Here is a 19,963-nt window from a genome sequence, read left to right as displayed (position 1 = left end):
AACAAAAGGGGACTTAGCAAGATCAAACATTCAATACCTCATTTTTTTTTGTGGACAGAATGAAAATATCACAACCTTCTTTTGTGGGCTTGGCAGAAAGCCACAACACTCAGAAGTACACAACTATTTTAAAGCTTTTGAGTTACAATAATAAAATAAATTAAACCTTTCCCCTCCTTACCTTTTTTCCTTTGTGCATGTATGTGTGTCAATAGAAGCCAAAAATGTCATCTATGAAGGTACGTATATTCCAATAAAAGGATTTGCCATTTTTCTCAGCCATAAGACTTCTTTTATTACCTTCCAAATAATACACTTCTATTTTTATGGCTTCTCTCTCTTTGATTTTTTGACAATAAGCTTCTTTAGGAATGGGAATGTGACTCCAGCTGCAGTTTGGTCAGGGATCCCAGCTCAGTGAGATCTGGCTAACAGTCAGGTATTTTAGGATGATAAATTACAATTATGAAACTCAGGTATTCCAAAATAACTTACAGTGTAATCAGTAATTTTAATGATTTTTACTCAGGAGACTGTCTGTGTTCTTGCATGGATAAAATACAGAGCTCATTCCCATCCATCTGCAATGTGCAAGGAAGCCACATGAAAAGATAGGTCAAAATAGTAGCCAATTGGGCAAATGGTTCATCCCATCCATGATTCTTCTGAGAAATCAGTAACCTGTGGTGTTTTTTTATTTTATCCTTCTAGTCATGAAATACTGAGTCACTTCCACCAGTCCTTCAGTCTTGGTAACAACTCAAGTATTATGTGGAAAAGAGAGTAGTGATCCAACCTAGCCTAAACTCTACCTTTCTGCAGAGTTTTACCCTGTATTAATTCAGGGACACCGTTTCCACCTGACCTTGCAGATAGGAGTGTCCAGAAATATTTGTGTGTTCCTCTGTGGGCATGGGGAGAGCAGAGGGTACTGACTAGCTGTGGAAAAGGAACACAGAGTGCATACTATATACCTTGAATTCTGTAAGGCTTCATGTCCTGTAGCATTCTCCTTAGGAATATGATGAAGTGCAGACTTGTTCCAGTTGCACTGGAATCTGCTTGGGCCCCTGGGCCCAGTGGTCTTGTCAAAAATCGTGGTGTTCAGCTGGCAGGTGACAATGAGCATACTCTGAAGAATGGTACAGAGTCCAGCCTTGTTCAATGTCTTCATCAACAATCTGGATGTTGGCAAAGCGCCTCCACACAACGTGGCATTTTGGGGAATGACTGAGAATAACCAGTAGAGCTTCACTTCACAGGGACATTGGTAAACTTGAGGTGTGAACTTATTCAGTGAAGCTCAGCAGTGAGAAATGAAAAATGCTACACCTGGAACAGAATAACCCAGAACCTGGGAACTGACAGGCTGAGTAAAAGCCCTGATAAAAGGGAGGTGGAGATTTCAGTGAAGGCCAGGCTGAACATGGGGCAGATGTTTTCTCCCTTCACAGTAGAGCAGACTGAATTGTGGGCTACATTACACAGCCAGTAGATCTAGGCAAAGTATGATCACCTTCTGTCAGGTACTGGTATATCTCCCTTTGGAATGTGGCTTTGAGTCAACCCCAGTTCAAAATAAATGTTTAGAAACTACCAGGAGTCCTTCAGAGAACTTTTGGGATTGACAAAGTGATTCAACAAGTGTCCTACTGAGAAAGCTGAGCTTGGGCTAAGGAGTGATCTAGTGGCAATCTACTACTACTGGTGTTACAGAGATGATGGAGACAAGCTCCTCTCAGCAGGGACAAATAACACAACAAGGGGAAATGGCCACAAACTGTGACTGGAGAGGTTCAGACTGGAAATTAGGAAATATATTTTATAATGGAGAAGGTAGTATAACCATGGAGGAGGGTATCATGTTGCAGTGTTGATGATAGTCCTGCTTCAGGCAGGAGGCTGGAATGAATGGTCTCCAGAAACCTCTTCCAAACAACATTTCTATGATTCAGTAGGTCTGTTGCCTTGCACTTTTGCTCAATGTTGCAGCTTCAAACTTTAATGACTCATAATTCGTCCATTACCATATCTCAAGAAAACTTATAGAAATTGTTGAAGGAAATGCTCAGCATTCATGTGGCAACAAAAGGAAATCTAAAATATCTACATGGTAAATGTAGTACTTCGAGTGACTCACAAAACCTCATAAAGCAAAAAAGTAATTAAGGAAAATAAGAAAGGAAAAGCATAACCCACAGAGACTTTTTCCATTACAAAATGACCAAGCATTATTTGGATATATACTTAAACAAAGGCTTTCACTTATATAACTAAACTAAGATGATGTAAATTTGTAATAGCATTCTTACTAAATGCACTGCTTTTGTATTTTCCTGAATATATTTGAAAAGATTATAATTTTAGGAAAATAATTATTATAAAGAAGAGGAAAGTATGCTACAAATTAATAAAGTTTCAAAATAAACAACTACACACTTTAGGAGTGTGTACTGACAATTACTTAATAATTACTGTTGCTTGCTTAATATATTCTACTTAACTGCTTCAACCACTCGTTGAAAGCAATAATTTAAAACTGAATTTATAACTTATTTAAAGTTAAGCTAAGGGTTGAGCAATTATGTTATTCAATCAGCTGCTTATCTCAGCAAGTTCTCACCAGTACACATGCAGAATGTGATATTATGCAAAAATAATTGTATTCTTACATAGTATAACATTTACCAGAATTATATAGATATATATGCATGGGAAATTTGAAAAATTAGTCACAGGTTATCATTTCCTCATTTATTCTGAGTTTGAAATAAAAACTTCTCAAAAATCACTTGCATTTTTCTTTTGTGACCAGAGATCAAGGGTGTAATTTGTTTGCCTGCACACAGAAAGCACTGGACAGAGTAGTTGCAGACATGGTACAACTAACACATAAGCACTGACTCACACAGAATCATAAAATCATAGAATCATCAATGTTAGAAGAGACCCTCAAGATCAAGGCCAGCTGTCCACCCAGCACTACCACTGTAACCCTTAAACCCAGTGCCACATCAGACATTTTCTCCTGAAGTGTTGCTCCTGTATAGAACTACCATCAAAGAGGAAAGTGTACACTTAGAGACCTCTTTTTTCCTCAATACAGCACAGCACACCTACTTGTGAGTGGCTGTTGGTGTGTGCCTTTACACAGAAGGTTTATACGCAGCCTGAGGGGCTCTGTGCCTTCAAAACTCCCATGAAACTTCAAGTGGAAGGTTGCAGGTCTGGTCTTCTAGAGGATCTTTCTTACAAGCACTTCAGCTCTAAAAGGAATGCAACATTTCCAGCTCACTCTTAGAGCAGCTTTAGGCCTTTCACTATGAAAGATGTCACAACTCCCACCTTAAGGCACCCAGCAATGCCCGTGACTTAGAGATTATGGAGAAAGGAACATCTTGGTCCAAGGCTCCTTTATGGCTCTAAATCTTTGACCAAATTAGATCAAAGGAACATTTAAGGTCTTGCTGGAACCATGGGCTTTGTACACATAATGAATGGCACCTGAATCACTGTGTTTTCATGGATTACCACCACTCAGTTTAAGATTCAAAACTTGGCTATACACTTCTTCCTTTAAAAAGTATAATGAAAACAAACGGGGGAAGTTACAATTGAAAGCAAAATGTTTAATTGGACTGAAGAAATTATAGATGGTTTAAAACATCTTTTCATTCTTCATTATGCCACATTGAGACATAGAGTATTTTTTCATGATTTAAACAGGAAATTGAGATTTGGAGTTGATACAGTACACGGTGATAGACTGATAAAAACACAGTAATCTTGCCAGTCAAAAACAAAAGTAAATCATCATGTTACAAAATGCTCATGAGCAATGGAACTATATGAACACCTAATTTTTTATTTAGTGACTGATTTGACATGAAAAGCAGTATTTTTCTAGGTCTTGTTTCTAATGCATTGAAGTTTTGGTTTTGCATTTGAATTTCAAAGACCGAATGTTATTCTGAAATGGAAAGCCTATATATTCCTCAAGGAAATATAAAAACTCAAAAAGAAATATTTTCCCTGATTTGTATGTTTTGGATTTTTTTGTCAAGCAATACCAGCTGGATTTGAATTTAATTAATATTTTTATTTATTAAAATATTTTATAATATAAATTATTTAATATTTTGTTTATATCTGTCTAATAATATAAAAATGTCATTTAAAACACAAAAGTCTTAAGCCTTTGCTGTAAGCTTACTACTCTTAATAGTTTCTTCTTTGAAGTGACAGAAATAAGTATTTATCTGGAGGAACTCAGTAAATATTTACATAAATATTCTTAAATATTTGTACACATCCACTTTATTTTCTTTGGACTCTAGTTTTGGGGGAAACTAGGGTGGGAGGGTGTTAAGGGGAAAAAATCCACTCTAAAGATATAATATTCCTGATGTCTCAGTCAAGTAAACTCTTTGTAGAAATGCTCAGATGTGTTCAGCTGCTATGCCCTCAAATAACTCCTGTTTTTGTAGAGAAGTCTTTTCAAAAAATAAGCAAAGCTTCAATATTATTTTAGCACTTAGAATAGATTCAGACATAAAAAGCCCTGCAGTATCAAGGCAATAAAAGCAACAAAAGAACAATCAATTCTTGAGGCCTGGCATTTACAACAAAACAGAGACAATGCTTTATTCAAAACCAGAAAGATAATAGTGATGGATAAAAAGCTGTTTTAATACACAGAAAATTCAGGCTGATTTTCCCTGTGATCCCAGAAAGAAAGCCTCAACTCCAGCAGGATGCAAATCATGTTAGACCATAGTTGCATTTCTTAGAATTGTATAACAGCTGATATTTTTCTGAATGATTTTATGAGGTTTATGCTGGGTTAATTATACAGTTTACAGTGTCTCCACAGTCATACATTTTTTAAATATTATAGAAAGTATAATGGTAGGTCTGTACTAGTTACTTAAAATATCTCACCATCAAAACAACTTTGCAATTTTATGTGTGTTGCGTTTTGTCATGTTTTATTTTTTCTTACTAGTTTGACTCTACTTTGATCTATCTACATAACTTTTCCATTTTCTTTGGTAATAAAAGGTTATCTTAGAAACAAAGCAAAAGAAAGAAAACTGTACTATTTATGATGTTTTTCTCTCCTAAATACACCAGAAACTGGAAATATCACTCATTACATTAATATTTATGTCTTTCGTAAGATATTTAAGTCTTTTAAGGTAGAGCCAAAACAAGAAATGAGAACATGAGAAAGATATTTATTCATCTAATTCTTATAGGGATCAGCTTACTCTATTTGATGCCTTTCCTCTGTCTTTACTTCGCTGAATTCACTCCTGGTGTACAGTAGTTACTAACTGTCTGACTATTTATACTCAGAGTGCAGTGTAAAGTTGGTACTGCTTGAACTTGTAAAGAGTTGCTGCTCGTGTACATTACAGAGGTCATTGGAAACATTATAGGATCCATTATAGGATTATTTTTTTTTTTCCTAATTTCTTTTAAATCCCAAGAAACTGATAAACAAATGTAGAGTCACATGGTCTTTCTGTAATAGTTTACCAGTATAATGTTGTGGTGATGATGTGAAGGGGAAGAGAGCACCCAGGTGTGCAGATACTTGTGGTCGAAAAGGAGCAACCAAATTCAGAGACTCCAAAAAATTAGTAAATTATACATCCAGCATGGAAATTTGTATGTTAGTCACTTTAGGTGTAAACACTTGGTGGTGGATTCTGAATAAGGGGTAGGGTGAAAAAGAAGAGAGAGCAATTAAAGAGAAGGAGAGAGAAGGAAAGGAATGGAGAGAGGGAGGCAGGCAGGCAGGAAGGCAGAAGCCAGAATAAGTACATTTGTCCCAGAAAACTGCTGCCCTACCTCTGTATGGTCCCTTTTCCAGCCACATCCTGTTCTTTCTCACGGTGTTTTCTATCCAGCTGCTGGTATCTGAGACATACACTTTAGCCCATTATCTCCTGGGCTTCTACACATGTAAGAATCATGCATGGTGTTTTTTCGTATTTGACAACTAAAAAGTAAAAATTACCTCTCTACTGATAGGTCTCAACTCTAAGATACTGACATCTCTGGAAAAAATACGTATTTTACCTTTAAAATATGGTCTATCAGAATTCTATTTGAAAATCAAAACTTTTGTTTTGTATGATGCTCATGGATTTATTTTTTTTACCACTTAATTTTTTTGTTACATAATCACAATGACTTTACAACCATATATCCATCAAATTGCTTAAATGCTTCTTAGAATTTTTTTTTTCATTCTGGTCAACAACAGCTAAAAAAAATCCATTTTCCCAGGAATATATTTATTAATGTACTTAGATAAAGTTCAAACACAGCTTCTACATCTTTTTTATTTTCTCATTATAGGATGCTTTGAAACGCACAGTTTAAGGTACAGGGAGTCTAAACCACAAAAATTTAAACTTCTGTTTTTCTGCTTTGCCAACAGGTAAAACAGTTTTTGTCTTTACCATTTTTTCCTCCTGCAAAATATCACTTGATTAAAGCCTCACTTAGAAGTTGGCATGTTTATTAGGTGTCCACTATTGCATGCTTAGATAGCGAGAGGATTTTAGAAGAGAAATTTTTAGGTCTTTAACTCAGTATATAGACATTCTAGAAATATTATGAAATTATAAATCCTAATGAAAGCTTTTCACGTAAAAATTAATTTAAAGAGGTATTTGAAAATAAAAAGGATATATTTAACTAAAGCATTAGTACTTTGATAATATTTAGAAATATTATAAAAATTCCACAAGTTCTTAAATTCTAATTGCTGCTTAAAAGTTCAAAACATCTACTAGTTTATTTCCAAATAAAGTATTTGGATATAGAGTTTGGCTATAGAGTTAAATATGTAAAAAGGTTGATTTTTAATATTGCTGCTGTAATTTTAAGATTAGTACTGTCGTCTTTGTTCTCTCAGCAATTAAAATACTCTACAAGGCAGCTAAAAATGCTCTATAGAGACATGAAATTAAAACTAATGTACGATTCTCATCTGCAAAATTTACAAGAATATTTTTTTTATCCCAGCTTAAGAGACAAGGACAAAGATTGTCTGGTTCTATATAATAAAAAAGAAACCCTGATATCAAAGGAAGGAATAAATCAATTTATTCTAGCTGCTAATTACCTCAGACTTGCAGCAAGTTTGTAAACCTCTTTATTTTAAAGGAACACTAATCCCACTGAAGGAATCTGAAATGCAAACAGAATATCAACAAATTAAAGACTACTTTTCAAGGATTTGATTTTCATTCTCCACATTCTCTTTTATCTCACATCAAAGATTGTTCATATTATCTAGCAATAATAATTAAAAATTACTTCTTTGTTAAAGTATTCAGGTAAATCATTACTTAAATTAGTTGGTTTTGGCATATTCGTAGAACGAAGCACTGTCAATTGTTATTAAAACATACTCTCTAGTAAGAAATCAAATTATTTTTTATGTATACCCTGAATACTATATATTGGTTTTCCAGAAGGAGCCTTTTAAAGGGAATCTGAGTGAAATGAGCTGCCCTGACCAGGTAGGATAAGAAGATGCATTGCACAGGTGTGACAGAAGCCTCGCAAAGGGAGATGGTATGTTCAGCACAGAGCATCTGCTAAAATAGAGGAGACCCCAGAGCTCCACCAGTGAGAGAATGTTGGTGCTGGGGAGGACAGGGACCCTCACACCTGCAAATTTGCAGGTTCCTTACTGCTAAGACAACCCGTGACTGTGTTTTCCCTGCCCTCAGTTTCCACTGTTCTCACAAGCCTTGTTTCCTTAGGAAGAAAAAGGATAGTGGTTGTGGTTGGTGTCTCATCATGCCACTTAATGATTTTTCCCTGAGCCCTAGGAGGCAGGCTCCCTCTGCTTCTGCAAATTAGCAAGCCAGGCAGGGGGTCACAGGAAGACAACGTGACAAGTAAGACAATTCCCCCCCAAGACGCTATCGAAATTAATTTAGTGGAGCTCGGAAGGCAGATGGTTACAGACTTTGGTACGAAGAAGAAAAATAGCTCCATTTCAGTGGTAATCCTCCTGTTACCCTTCCAATGTGTGAGCAGGAACATATGCTGCTTTACACCCCGCTATCTTTGGAGCCATACTGTGACTGCCTGTGACCGTAAGTCAGAAGCAGAAAGCTTAAATCAATGGCAGCATTTTGGCATCTCCTCTCCCAATGATAAGGCACAGGGGACACTGGATAGTGAACTCTAGTGCAGAGTGGTTCAAAAAGGGGAAGGTCAAAGTCCTGAACCAGAGAAGAAACAACCTCATGCACGAATATATGCTGGGGACTACCCATCTCTAAAGCAGCTTGGCAGAAAAGGACCTGGGCAGAGGGCTGGTGGGCATCAGGTTGAACACGAGCCAGCAATGTGCCCTTGTTGTAAAGAAGGGTAATGGTATCCTGAGCTGTAGGAGGAGTAATGTTGCCAGCAGGTGAAGGGAGGTGAGCCTTCCCCTCTACTCAGAACCCTTGATGCCACACCTGGAATGCTGTCCCAGTTCTGGGCTCCTCATTGTAAGAGAGACATGGGCAGAATCTGCAGAGAATATAACAAAACAAAGCTCCACAGAAATGGCTGAGGGACTGGAGCATCTCTCCTGTAAGGAAAGGCTGAGAGAGCTGAGAGTCCTTAGCCTTGAGCAGAGAAGGCTCAGGAGTTAAAGAATATTTATGTGTGTCTCTTACCAATAATGTCTATAAATACCTGAGGGGTGGATGCCAAAAGGATGCAACCAGGTATTTTCAGTGGTTCCCACTGAGAGGACAAGAGACACTGGGCACAAACTAAAGCATGGGAGTTTCCATCTGAATATGGGGAACACTTTTCTACTATGTGGGTGACTGAGCATTGAGACAGGATGCCCAGGGAGTTTACAACATCTCCATCCCTGAACATATTCAAAAGCCATCTGGACATTGTCCTAGGCAACTGGCCTGGCCCAGAAAACCTCCAGAGGATCCTTCCAACCTCGGACATTCTGTGACTGTACCCTCCCTTACCCTGGCTGTCTCCAAGGCCGTGGGGCTTTGTCGTGCCCTCCAGTGGGTCAGTTGGAGCTGACTGGAACCTGCTGTGTCAGGCACAGGGCAGCCCTGGATGGTCCTCACAGAGGCTTCCTGGCAGCCCCCTGTCAGTGATGGGACATGGATGCCCAATATACCGTGACATTTTTTTCCAGTTACAGGTTTTTCTTTTAGTGCTTAAAATTTTTAAGTATGTACTTATTTGAATTTTTTTTCCTCATTTGTTTCCATCAGGGAAAAGATGCAGAGCAATTTTTTCTAGTTGAAAACTATGGCACAAAATATTTTTGGAAGTCCTTTGTATTATAAATAGTGCTTACCAAAGAGGAGTTGCTGCTCAAGCAACTCGACATCTTGCAGGCTGCCTTTCTTATACCTTTTCCTTTCACTTTCCTGTAATCCTTGCATTCCCTTCACAGTTTCCTGCAGATCACTCAAGCCTTGAATTTATGAAACTACAATAAAGCCACTGGTTGCAAAGGTCTCAACCTCAGCTCTGTGTCTATATTCATGGCAACCAAATACAAACCACTAGAGATGTGGTTTGTGTAGCCAATGATTTTTGCTTGTACACAAGTAAAATCAGATAAACCATCAGGTATTCATGGAACTAAGTGAAAATTGCCCAAATCTTTCAATCTTTGCTTTCTGGGAAGAGAGAAAGTCTGGTTACCTGTCCTCCTTAGCTCGAGTTTCAAGAAGGCAAGTGACTGGAAATCCCATTTGTCTCTAAAGACCTTCTACAAATATAGAGTAGTAAAAGATAATAAAATTTTTATTTTCACAACATTGGTAACAATATCAACACCTCAGAGACAGAAAATTCAAATTAAAGGCTCAGTTTCCATAGGGTTTTCTTTTTCCCAATATTCTGTGTATGAAATGCTAGTGAAAGAAGAAATTTCCCTTACATATTAAACCATGCTTTAACTTCGCAACATAGTTGGAAGCATATTTACAAAAATATCTGTCTCAGAAAAGATCAGTTATTAATGTAAATACATATATTTGTATAAAATTTTCTTTACTCTTTGTGCAAAGCAACATCACATTGAGGCACAAACTATGCCAGTCATCAAGTTACTGAGGACTTTTTTGCAGAGGCACACATGCAATGGCAAGAACACAATTTAAGATAGAGATTTCTGTCCTACAGACAATGAGACACATAAGCTTCTCTTTTCTTTAATTCTAATGGAATACAAACCTTTTCCTCCTTTAGGAGACACAAGAAAAATCCTAGCTATACTAGCAATGGAGAAGAGCTATCTGAGCGGCCAGTTCAGGTTACCAGTATTTTAGGATATCTAGCTTAATCACAGTGACTACTCAATACAGAATTATTTTCAGCAGCTTTGTGTACCAGTAGTATATTTCAGGTGTATATCCACTACACAAAGATTAAGATTGGTAATTAATGTAAATCAGTACTGACATTAAAGGAACAGAAGTTATCCATGCAAATAGTAGAGGCAATAATAAAAAAATAAAAATACCAAAACAACCACAATTTTTTCTTGGGCATTATTTAGTGTTTTGAAAAAGTACATGAGAAAAAATGGTTCTTCATTTCATGTTCTGAGACCTATGGGAAAAAAATGATGAATATTTCATCTCCAATACGGATTTGACTCTTAAATGGAATTGTGATTATGGATGTATTTCTCTTTCAATGCACAGCAATATTAACACTCCAGATATATAGAGCACATGCTGAGAGGATAATTTGCCCCTTAAATGTGCAAATCCTATTACAATATTTGTCTAAAGCCTGGATTAATATTGAGTTGATACTTTTGCTAGCTCATCATAATTTTATCATGCATATACTTCAACTACGAGAATGTTAATGACTCACACAGCAGGCACTACATGTTATAATAGAGTCCAATTACTTTTGACTATTCAAACATGTTGCAAATTTCAAAGACAGTTCCCATCTGACTACTATCTTAATCTACTTTAAAAAGGAAGGTTTTTAAAATGATAAGTGGTAAACCACCTTACCTCATTTCATGTGTTCCTAATTGGACCATAATAGTTTTTCTTTCATTTTTTTCACATAAATTGACTCTTTCTAAATAAATTTCTTATGAATAAAGGATCTAGAACACCATGTTGTTGATTTTGATAATGAATTCCATATTTTCAACTTTGCCCCACAGTCAATCTCACAAATGATTAAAAACAAATTTTTCTATCAATATAGTGTTTTTAGCACTGATCTATATGTGGTTTTTCCTTAATTGAAGATATCACAACTTCACCTTGATTTATTTACACATTTCAAGAAGTTCTCAGTCCATCATGTTTTGTAGAGTAGGTAACAAGTGTGATACCTGTTTAGTGACAGTATCAGGTGGGTCAAGAGCTGACAGACTTTAAAAGATTCATCCAGTCTGTGGATTTAAATTAGCAAGTGCAATCAAATACTTCAGCTACCAAACTAATGATCAGTTATGCCTAGGAGAAAAAATTGATAGGGACTTTTGTGAAAAGCTGAGGGCAGAGAGGATATTAAAAGTTTAATTCTAAAACATTCTTACCATCTTGACAAAATTTATGTATAGATGAAATATTACCCCAGCATTAGCCCAACATACCCTGAGTTTCAAAACAGTAACTTTAGTGAAAAAATTCATAATAAATAGGAGTAGTATAGTAATTCCTGAAATTCCAACTTAGTGTAAACAGATTTTTTTATGAAAACAGATGTGATCTCCATACACTACCTGAGAGCAGCTAAGATGTAACCCTTTCTTTCCTTACTCATACAAGTAATAAAGTTCTAGAATTAGTTTTAGAACAAAAGATGTTCAATATAGGAGAGCAATCTTTTTGGAGATTGGCTCTTGCACAGTGCTGAGTGCTTCTGCACTCATTTGTAATAAGCTTGACTTCCTCTGGGAGTCATTAACTTTGTTTATTACGTTCCACATATCAGCCAGAGTTGCTTAGTTCCTTATCAGTTCTGATGCCCTGTTCACCTGAGTAAGGACAATGAATTCTGAAAATGAACTATAGTTCTTTTTCTTGACTCTGTGAGCCTTCTATAGACTTGGCTAGTGATTTAGGACAGCATCTCAGCTGAATTTGAAGCAAGTTTTTGTAATCCAGTATTTAAAAATTCCGCCCTTGCAATGATTCTGCTCCTCTCATGCAGACTGCTTAGATCTTTGTTGCTTCACCTCCTCACACTGAAATGGTCACTAAGTGACCAGTCTTTGGTATAGAATCATAGAATGGTTTGTGTTAGAAAACCCCTCAGCCGTGAGCAGGGACACTTTCACTTGGTTGCTCCAAAGCCTGTCCAACCTGGCCCCGCCCGAACATTTCTCTGGGCAACCTGTGCCAGTGCCTCACCACACTCCCAGGAGAGAATTTCTCTTGTTTATCTAACCTAAACTTCCCCTCATTCAGTTTGAAATATACTCGTGGTGGGACAAAATTACTGCACAAAAAGATATTCTTTTGTACTGGAGACATTCAATATCACTGCAATTAACTTGGAACTAAATATCTCATCCTGTCACTGTCAATAATGCAAAAATGTTGGAACAGAGGGCAGAGGTAGTCCTGGTGCTGGGCAAACAGAGCCATGAGAATACGTTACTGCATATAAGAACTGATCACAGTCCTTGGACTGAAGTTTACAGTACCCTGGGTCTGGTAGCAGTACCTTCACTGCATTATAGTGCATATCATGATACACAGGATGTTGATACCTTTAACTCTCCTTTAAGTATTCTCCAATTAACAACTCATTACTAAGCCAGATGGATCTACATTGGTTGTTAACTCCCATCTGCTGGAAAGGCTCTTTCCCATCAAGTCTACCACAGTAATACATCTCTGAGTCCTGCGCCTATCATCACATGACATGCACACAATATATTTTGAACCTGAACACAAACCTATGTTTAATCCCAAATTAGGCCATACTCTGGGACCTGACACAGTCCAATGTCTGTCCCCGGCAGTGGCAAATATAACCACACTTACAGTACCATTTACATGTGTTTTAACTTTGAGCCATCACCTTAAGTGACAAAGTCAACATTTCTCTGTATTCATGTTTTGTGAATATGTTGCAGGCATGCATAATTTAGGAATGTTACAAACCCATGGTACATAACATATGTGAATGGGCCCATTAAAAATGCTTGGTTTGTCCTTTTTATATACACGGCTAAAGTGAAGATAAGTATCTTTTTTAATTATGACTCAGTAGATTGTTTGGGGCTTTTTGTGGTTTGAGGAGTAGACCAAATATTTAAATATTTATTAACAGGGTGTTAAATTAAACCAGACATATTTCACTTAAAGCACATGTGACCAGTGATTTTGGCAGTGAGCAAACCACAGCTAGTTCATTTGCTAAACTGCATAGAGCAAAAGCACAACAAAAGGGACAATGACTTCTGAAACCTGCAAGTGAAGGATACGTCAATTTGATACATTCAATGAAAAGTTGATAGGACGAGGAGCAATGGGTACAAATTGAAAGAGGGGAAATTTAGGTTCGATATTAGGAAGAAATTTTCTACGGTGTGGGTGGTGAGACACTAGAACAGATTGCCCAGGGAGATTGTGGATGTTCCAACCCTGGCATTGTTCAAAGGCAGGTTGGGTAAGGTCTTGAGCGACCTGGTCTAGTGGGAGGTATCCCTGTCCATGGCAGGGGGGATGGGACTGGATGATCTTTAGGGTCCATTCCGACCCCTTAACATTCTATGATTCTATGTGTCAGGTGCTACCCACATGTTTTCTTTAATAATTAGAGAAGATAAGAGGTATGGTATACGAATGTATGAGAAAATGAGGAAAGGTTGAACTTGGTTTTGTTTTTTTCTTTATTTGGTGATAGTGTTTTTGTGCAGTGTTTAGTTAGTTTGGTTAGATAGTCACTGGTGTGTAGAAACGTGAAGTTGCTAAATGGGAGTCATCAGAGTAGATGCATCATGGTGTGGAATGTGTTTCCTCTTTCCATGTTTTTGGTACTCCTGTTAGAATGCTGTGTTCAATGTCTCAGAAAAAAGCCAAGGAAGTGGAATTATAACTATTTATGAGGGGAGTTTCTAAAAGAAATATTTCAGCTGTGAGACAGAAGAAATTATAGTCTCTGCAAATATTATAGGGACTGATATAGAAACCAATCACTTCTTCATTAAAAAAAATAAAACCAACATCCTTATAAAATAAGCACTTAAAGAATGTAAAGAAAAAGCTAAAACAAAAAGCCTAACCCTCCAACAAACAAACAACATCAACACTTACTATAAAAACTGGAAAATGTCCTGTGGACTGGACATTTTCCCCTCCTTCAGTGAGACTGGCACTGTCACTAAAGGCTGTGAACCTCCACGAGGGGTTCACACTGTTGCTGACTTTGAATCTCAAGCTCCCTATGGCAAACGGCATGGGAGCACTGCTGAAGCCTCAGGTGACTGCTGCTGAGATCAAGGTCTGCTGGAGCAGAAGGAAAAACAAATTGCACTTTGGAATCTACACAGGATAAGGAAGGCCTCCACCAAGAGAAAGCATGGCAGGAGGCACAGGGCTGAGCCCTCCCTGCATTTAGTTGCAAGAGATCAACCTCTTTTTGGTCCCGTGCTGCATTGCCAGACCTGAGAATGAGGCTCTATTAGTCCCATGTTTAGTTTGAAAGGTTAATTATAATTTGATTAGACTGTTTAAGGACTAAGTGGCTGATCTGACTGATGAATAAGGATATATTTCTAAAAATAGTCAAGGAAAAATACCCAGAGAAACAGTTCCTTAGTTACACATATATTAGACTGATTAAAATTCTAGTCTGTGAAAGATGAAATCCCAGCATATTTAGATCTGCTTTGTTATTTCTGACAGTATAGAAGGGTTGTATCTGCCTTTCCCATTTTCCATATAGAATATGAGCATTGAGATCCTTACAGGAGCCATGAGATGTGATCATTTCCCTATTAAATGTTAGTATTAATTCTCTGAAATGTGATTTCAATAGCTATTTGCTGTCTAAGGAACTGACAGTATAATTAAAGCATTCGAAATAAACTTCATATTTTGAAATATCAGCTTAGTATATGCTTCATTTACTAGCTTTCTACTGAGAAGATTTTTTTTTTCCCCAAGAAAAGCTATTTCAATTATTTCAGTTACTTTCCTTGGCTTATATTTTCAGTATTCCTTTCAAAGGCAGCTGAAATCAGTGGAGTGTCTACTCTGACTTCAGCATTTTTATATATAGAGAGAACCATTTGTTTGTTTACACTATCTAAAAAGACAAATGGGAGCAGGGAACTGTTTGTCACTGCAATCCTCTGTATCTACTTTCCTTTATAGTGTGTAGAAGTCAACAGCAGCACTGATGGGTAAAACATTTTCTCCAGGGATGTCAGAGAACTATGTGCATTAAATAGACATGATACAAATTTAATAAGCATCACAGTGGTAGGAAGGGCCTATCTCCATTCTGTGTTGCTGAAGCTTAAAAAATAATTAACAAGATTCAAATCTAACTTACTTGCAAATCTAACTGTGCTGGGATGGGAAGAGAAAACAAGCCTAACTGCACATGCACAGAATTAAACATGAAGCTGTTGCCAGCTATTGATCCATTAGCATTAGCCTTCGTAACTATATTAAGCAAGTATTAATTTAATACTTCAATAATTTCCCCATCCTCCACCATCTCATCTCCCATCTCATCCTACAGAGTTCTAATTTCCTCCCTAATTAATTCTTTGCTTTGATAATAATGAAAAATCTTTTGAGTTACAGTTTCCATTTCTATCTGTAACAATTCACATTCTTCCTTCTACTTATTTCATATACCCTTTGATTATGTTCCTTGCTAACTTCTTAACTATGATCACTTTCTGTTTCAAACTTGATATTAATTGTTTTTTTCAGATCTATTCCTTACATTTATAAATTATATGTACAATTTATAGGACTTCTACACAAAAATTTCCTTTTATAAAGAAAATGCATATACGAATTATTAACATAAAAGTATAAGCAGATACACCTTTTTCTCTGATTTATATTAAGGAGAAAACATTTTTCCAAACAGTCTTTTAAAAACATCAACAAGTCTCCTTTCACTTTCTAGAGACATTTAGAAGTCCAGTTATTATTTTTTTAACTTGGATACTAAAAGTTTCAAGCCAGAGGCTATTCAAGTATAAATTTTTATTTTGAGACATTCATCTGAACAAATGTGCATCATTTTAGGTCTTTTACTTGTTTTATATAGCAAGTTACATTGCATTAGAGTATAAAAAAAAGATTTTTTTTTCTTGTTTTGTCCCCCCCAGTTTTGTAATACTGAAAGGTTGTTTTTAATAAAAATTATTTTCATGAAACTATGATTTCAGTGGAGAAAAAATGACTGTCACGTTTTTATTTTTAAAAATATTTTTCCTTCTACCTTTGCTATACCTACCTCTAAATTCTTTAAATGGTCTCACTTTACAAGACATTGGGGAAAATGTAATACTAGATAGGTAGTAAAGGCCAGATAGATGAAAACATTAATACAGAACTCATCTCACTAAATCAGTTTCAAACAATAAATCAAATTCTATGCAATCATTAAAGCAGATCTGTCCTCAGGTCGAATTTTTTCTGTATCAAATAGTTATATCTGAAGAGATTGTTACAGCTCTTCTGGGCAATTGCAAGAGATGCTGGGAAGAAAAGAAATACAAGATCCGTGATTGTATCTCTTTGGGTTTGGATGCCAACTGTTTACAAGTCTGGGTCTCCAATTTTTCTCAGCACACTGGATAGTACAGATACATTAATTGTTTTGAAGTAGTAAAATTATAGAATAAGACTACTCATTGGTTGTGACTTTTTTTTTTCATATTTAATCCTGGATGAAATAGTTCTGATGGGTTTGTATATACTTTGACACCAGTATTCACAACAATTTTCTCTTTGTTCAATCTAAACTTGTGATGTTAGTTTTTTCTTGATTTCTCTGCCTTTTACATGGCAAGCCCACCTCTCATCTCATGATGGAAACCAGCTATGTTTAGATTCTTGACTCTAACTAAAGCTTTGATTGAAACTTTTCTCATTACTGGTGCACTTACAAAAGCACTTATGCGATTTCCGCTTGTCAGAGCTTTCAGAGGAACACCTAAAAGATTTTCTGTTCCTGGTTACCTGTTCTCATAAAATGTAGGTTAAATAAATTATCTCCCAGATTTGTAGCCCTCAGACGTACCTGAAAGAAACTGATAAAAAAAGCTACTTGGAGGACAAACAGGAGAGTGGAGGAAGACACAGACAGTATGACCACATGCACTTCATTACCAAAAAAATTAAAAGGAACAGTAGCAAGAGAAGAAAAAGCATCTGATGTTTCAATTAATTGTTTCAATTATAGTATATTGAAGTTCAACATAAATTAACAAATCTTATGCGTAGACTGTATATCAGATATTTTCAGATTTGCAATTTTTAGAGTAACTACTATAAGACTGAAAAAAATCGCATCTCTGTAATTTTTATTTTCCAGAAGTCCAGACAGAGAATACACTTTAAATATATTTTGTCTATTCGTAAATTCAGAATTGTTTCCAAACTGCTCTGTTCCATTTGCAAAGATAAAAAACTTAATCCAACACCAGAAACAGAGAATAAATTAGAGGATAACAAGCAAGCAGTCATTGTGACATATGTTGTAGCTTTTGAAGTGTCATCTGAGTAGTTTTATTGGTAAACATGGCTGAAAAATAATTTATTACACTGCGATAAATTAAGTGACTGTTGCTTTTCTCAGAAGGACTGATTACTTATAAAGTAGTCCCAACTCCTGGCATATGAAATTACTATAAATAGTAGTGTCTTTTATAGTGGTCAGTAGCCAAAGTAACCATTAATAGCTGTAAACCATCCAACACAGCTACCAGTATCTACTAATGGGAACTGTCATTTGTTCTTGCTGCTCTTGAAACCACATTATAGTGCTCAAAGTCAGAGTTCGAAGAAGTATTTCACATGAAATGGTTCAGAAAGATGAGTAGAGCCCTTTTAATGAACTGACCTCTCTGTTTTACCTCTTCAACACGGCTGCAGGACTGGTTATGCTTCTGTCTTCTCTTTTACCTCCCAAAATGCAGAACATCACATACTGGAAGTATTCTCCCAACTCATATTAGACTTGGATACCATTCTCCAGGCACTCTCCATGCACAAAATTCTTTATTTTATCTGGTTAAACTTTAGTTATTTTGCTTCTGCTTCCAGGAAAAAGTGTCTACTGGCAACCCTGTTTAACATGCAATAAGCATAGCATGCAGTTAATTTTGATTTAACTGGCAGGAATTACTATTTTCAGTTTAAAAGAAGTTCAAAATAGTTTATAAGCATATTATATTTCTTCAGGTTATTTTCTCACAAAAAAAAAATTATTTTGCAGTTCTTCTCTCACACCTTGGCAGAGAAAATTTACATTTTTAGGATCTAAGTAGCTTAAAACCTAAGTTATCTTATTTTGGCTAGAGATTATTTATCTTTCTGGAAGCCCTATTTCTCAATGCTCTTACCAAGCTTAACTAAGCAGAAATTTGTCTTCTGTCTCAGACCACTTTGTACAATCCTTCAAATGAGAAGCCTTGAGAAAATGCCTTGGTGACAAACTGATGTAATCTTAATTATCAGGTTCTTAACAGATCTGAGACTGAGCTTTTCAGCTGGGACAGTGTGCTGGAGTTTGCATCCCTCCTGTGGATAAGCTTAAACTGCACCAGAATGTCCCTTAAACTGAGCTTCTGCATCTTCACCCTTCCTCTTGTCCCTCCTACCTCCTGCTGAGGGATAGTTTTGCTACCATCTATAAAGCAACTGCTAAAAGTCTTTCAGTAAAGCTCTGTTATACAAACTGATGAGATTTGGAGTGAGGTTTTACATCTTTAGAACAATCCTTACCGATGGATGGGGAATTTCCAGGAGGAATTGTTTGCTTCTGTTCCAGATGTGTCATGAGTGCCCCCGCAGTACCACTAAGATTAGTTTTCATTCCTTCTTTGCTCGGAAAAGGAAGGAGAAATAAGCTCACTGAGAGTTATTATCTTGTTTAGGAAGACTTTATGCCAGTCTTCCTGTTTAATCCTATCCATTCTTGCTTTACCTTGATGTTGTCTAAGCTCCACTGACAGAATTTAAGGTGAAAATAACCTCCATAAAAACCAATGGCTTAGTGTGCTTCTATGAATACAGTAATTATAATGTTATCCTTTCATTACAGCTGCAAGGGCAAATTAATGACACATGTAAAACTGAAAAATGACCTTTTCAACACCATCTTGCCAGGATATGCACTCTGGGATAGTTGTTCCCTTCGTGGTGTAAAGACAAAGAGTTCTGGATGCTCTTTCTCACCACGTCAAGGGTATGTTTGGACTGCCAGGTTTACAAGAAACACCAAAGCCATTGTATTGAGTTCCACATATTGTAACACCTTCTATTACCTAAGTTAGCTGGTTTATCATTGGCTTGGTTCTTCACCTTGTTGCAGAGCCTACACTGCAGGCAAATCTTTATTCTCAACTTCTGGGAAGCACATCACCGGCTTGGCATCTGTTTTTATAATAGCTTTCCTTTTTTTTTTTTTTTTTTTTTTTTTTTAAGAACATTAACAAATATATCTTTCTATATTTAATCCACTATTACATCCCATTGACTGCTTCTGGGAACCTCAAATGCATCTCTTTATATGTACACTGTAATTTAGTAATTTACTTCAATTAGAACATTCAATAAAATATTCATGAAAGTGGCCTCTCGCTGAGATAGACCATCCGTTTGCTTGGAGATAGGGCTGCACACTCACAGGTATAATCCATTAGGGAAGCTAATTGACATTTTGACCAATAGATTTTTCATGACCTCTTCCCATGAATCTTGACAAAGGC

This window comes from Manacus vitellinus, unplaced genomic scaffold (assembly GCF_001715985.3).
Source record: "Manacus vitellinus isolate BGI_N305 unplaced genomic scaffold, ASM171598v3 scaffold_34_pilon, whole genome shotgun sequence".
Taxonomy (NCBI): domain Eukaryota; kingdom Metazoa; phylum Chordata; class Aves; order Passeriformes; family Pipridae; genus Manacus; species Manacus vitellinus.
Note: the sequence above shows the minus strand (reverse complement) of the source record.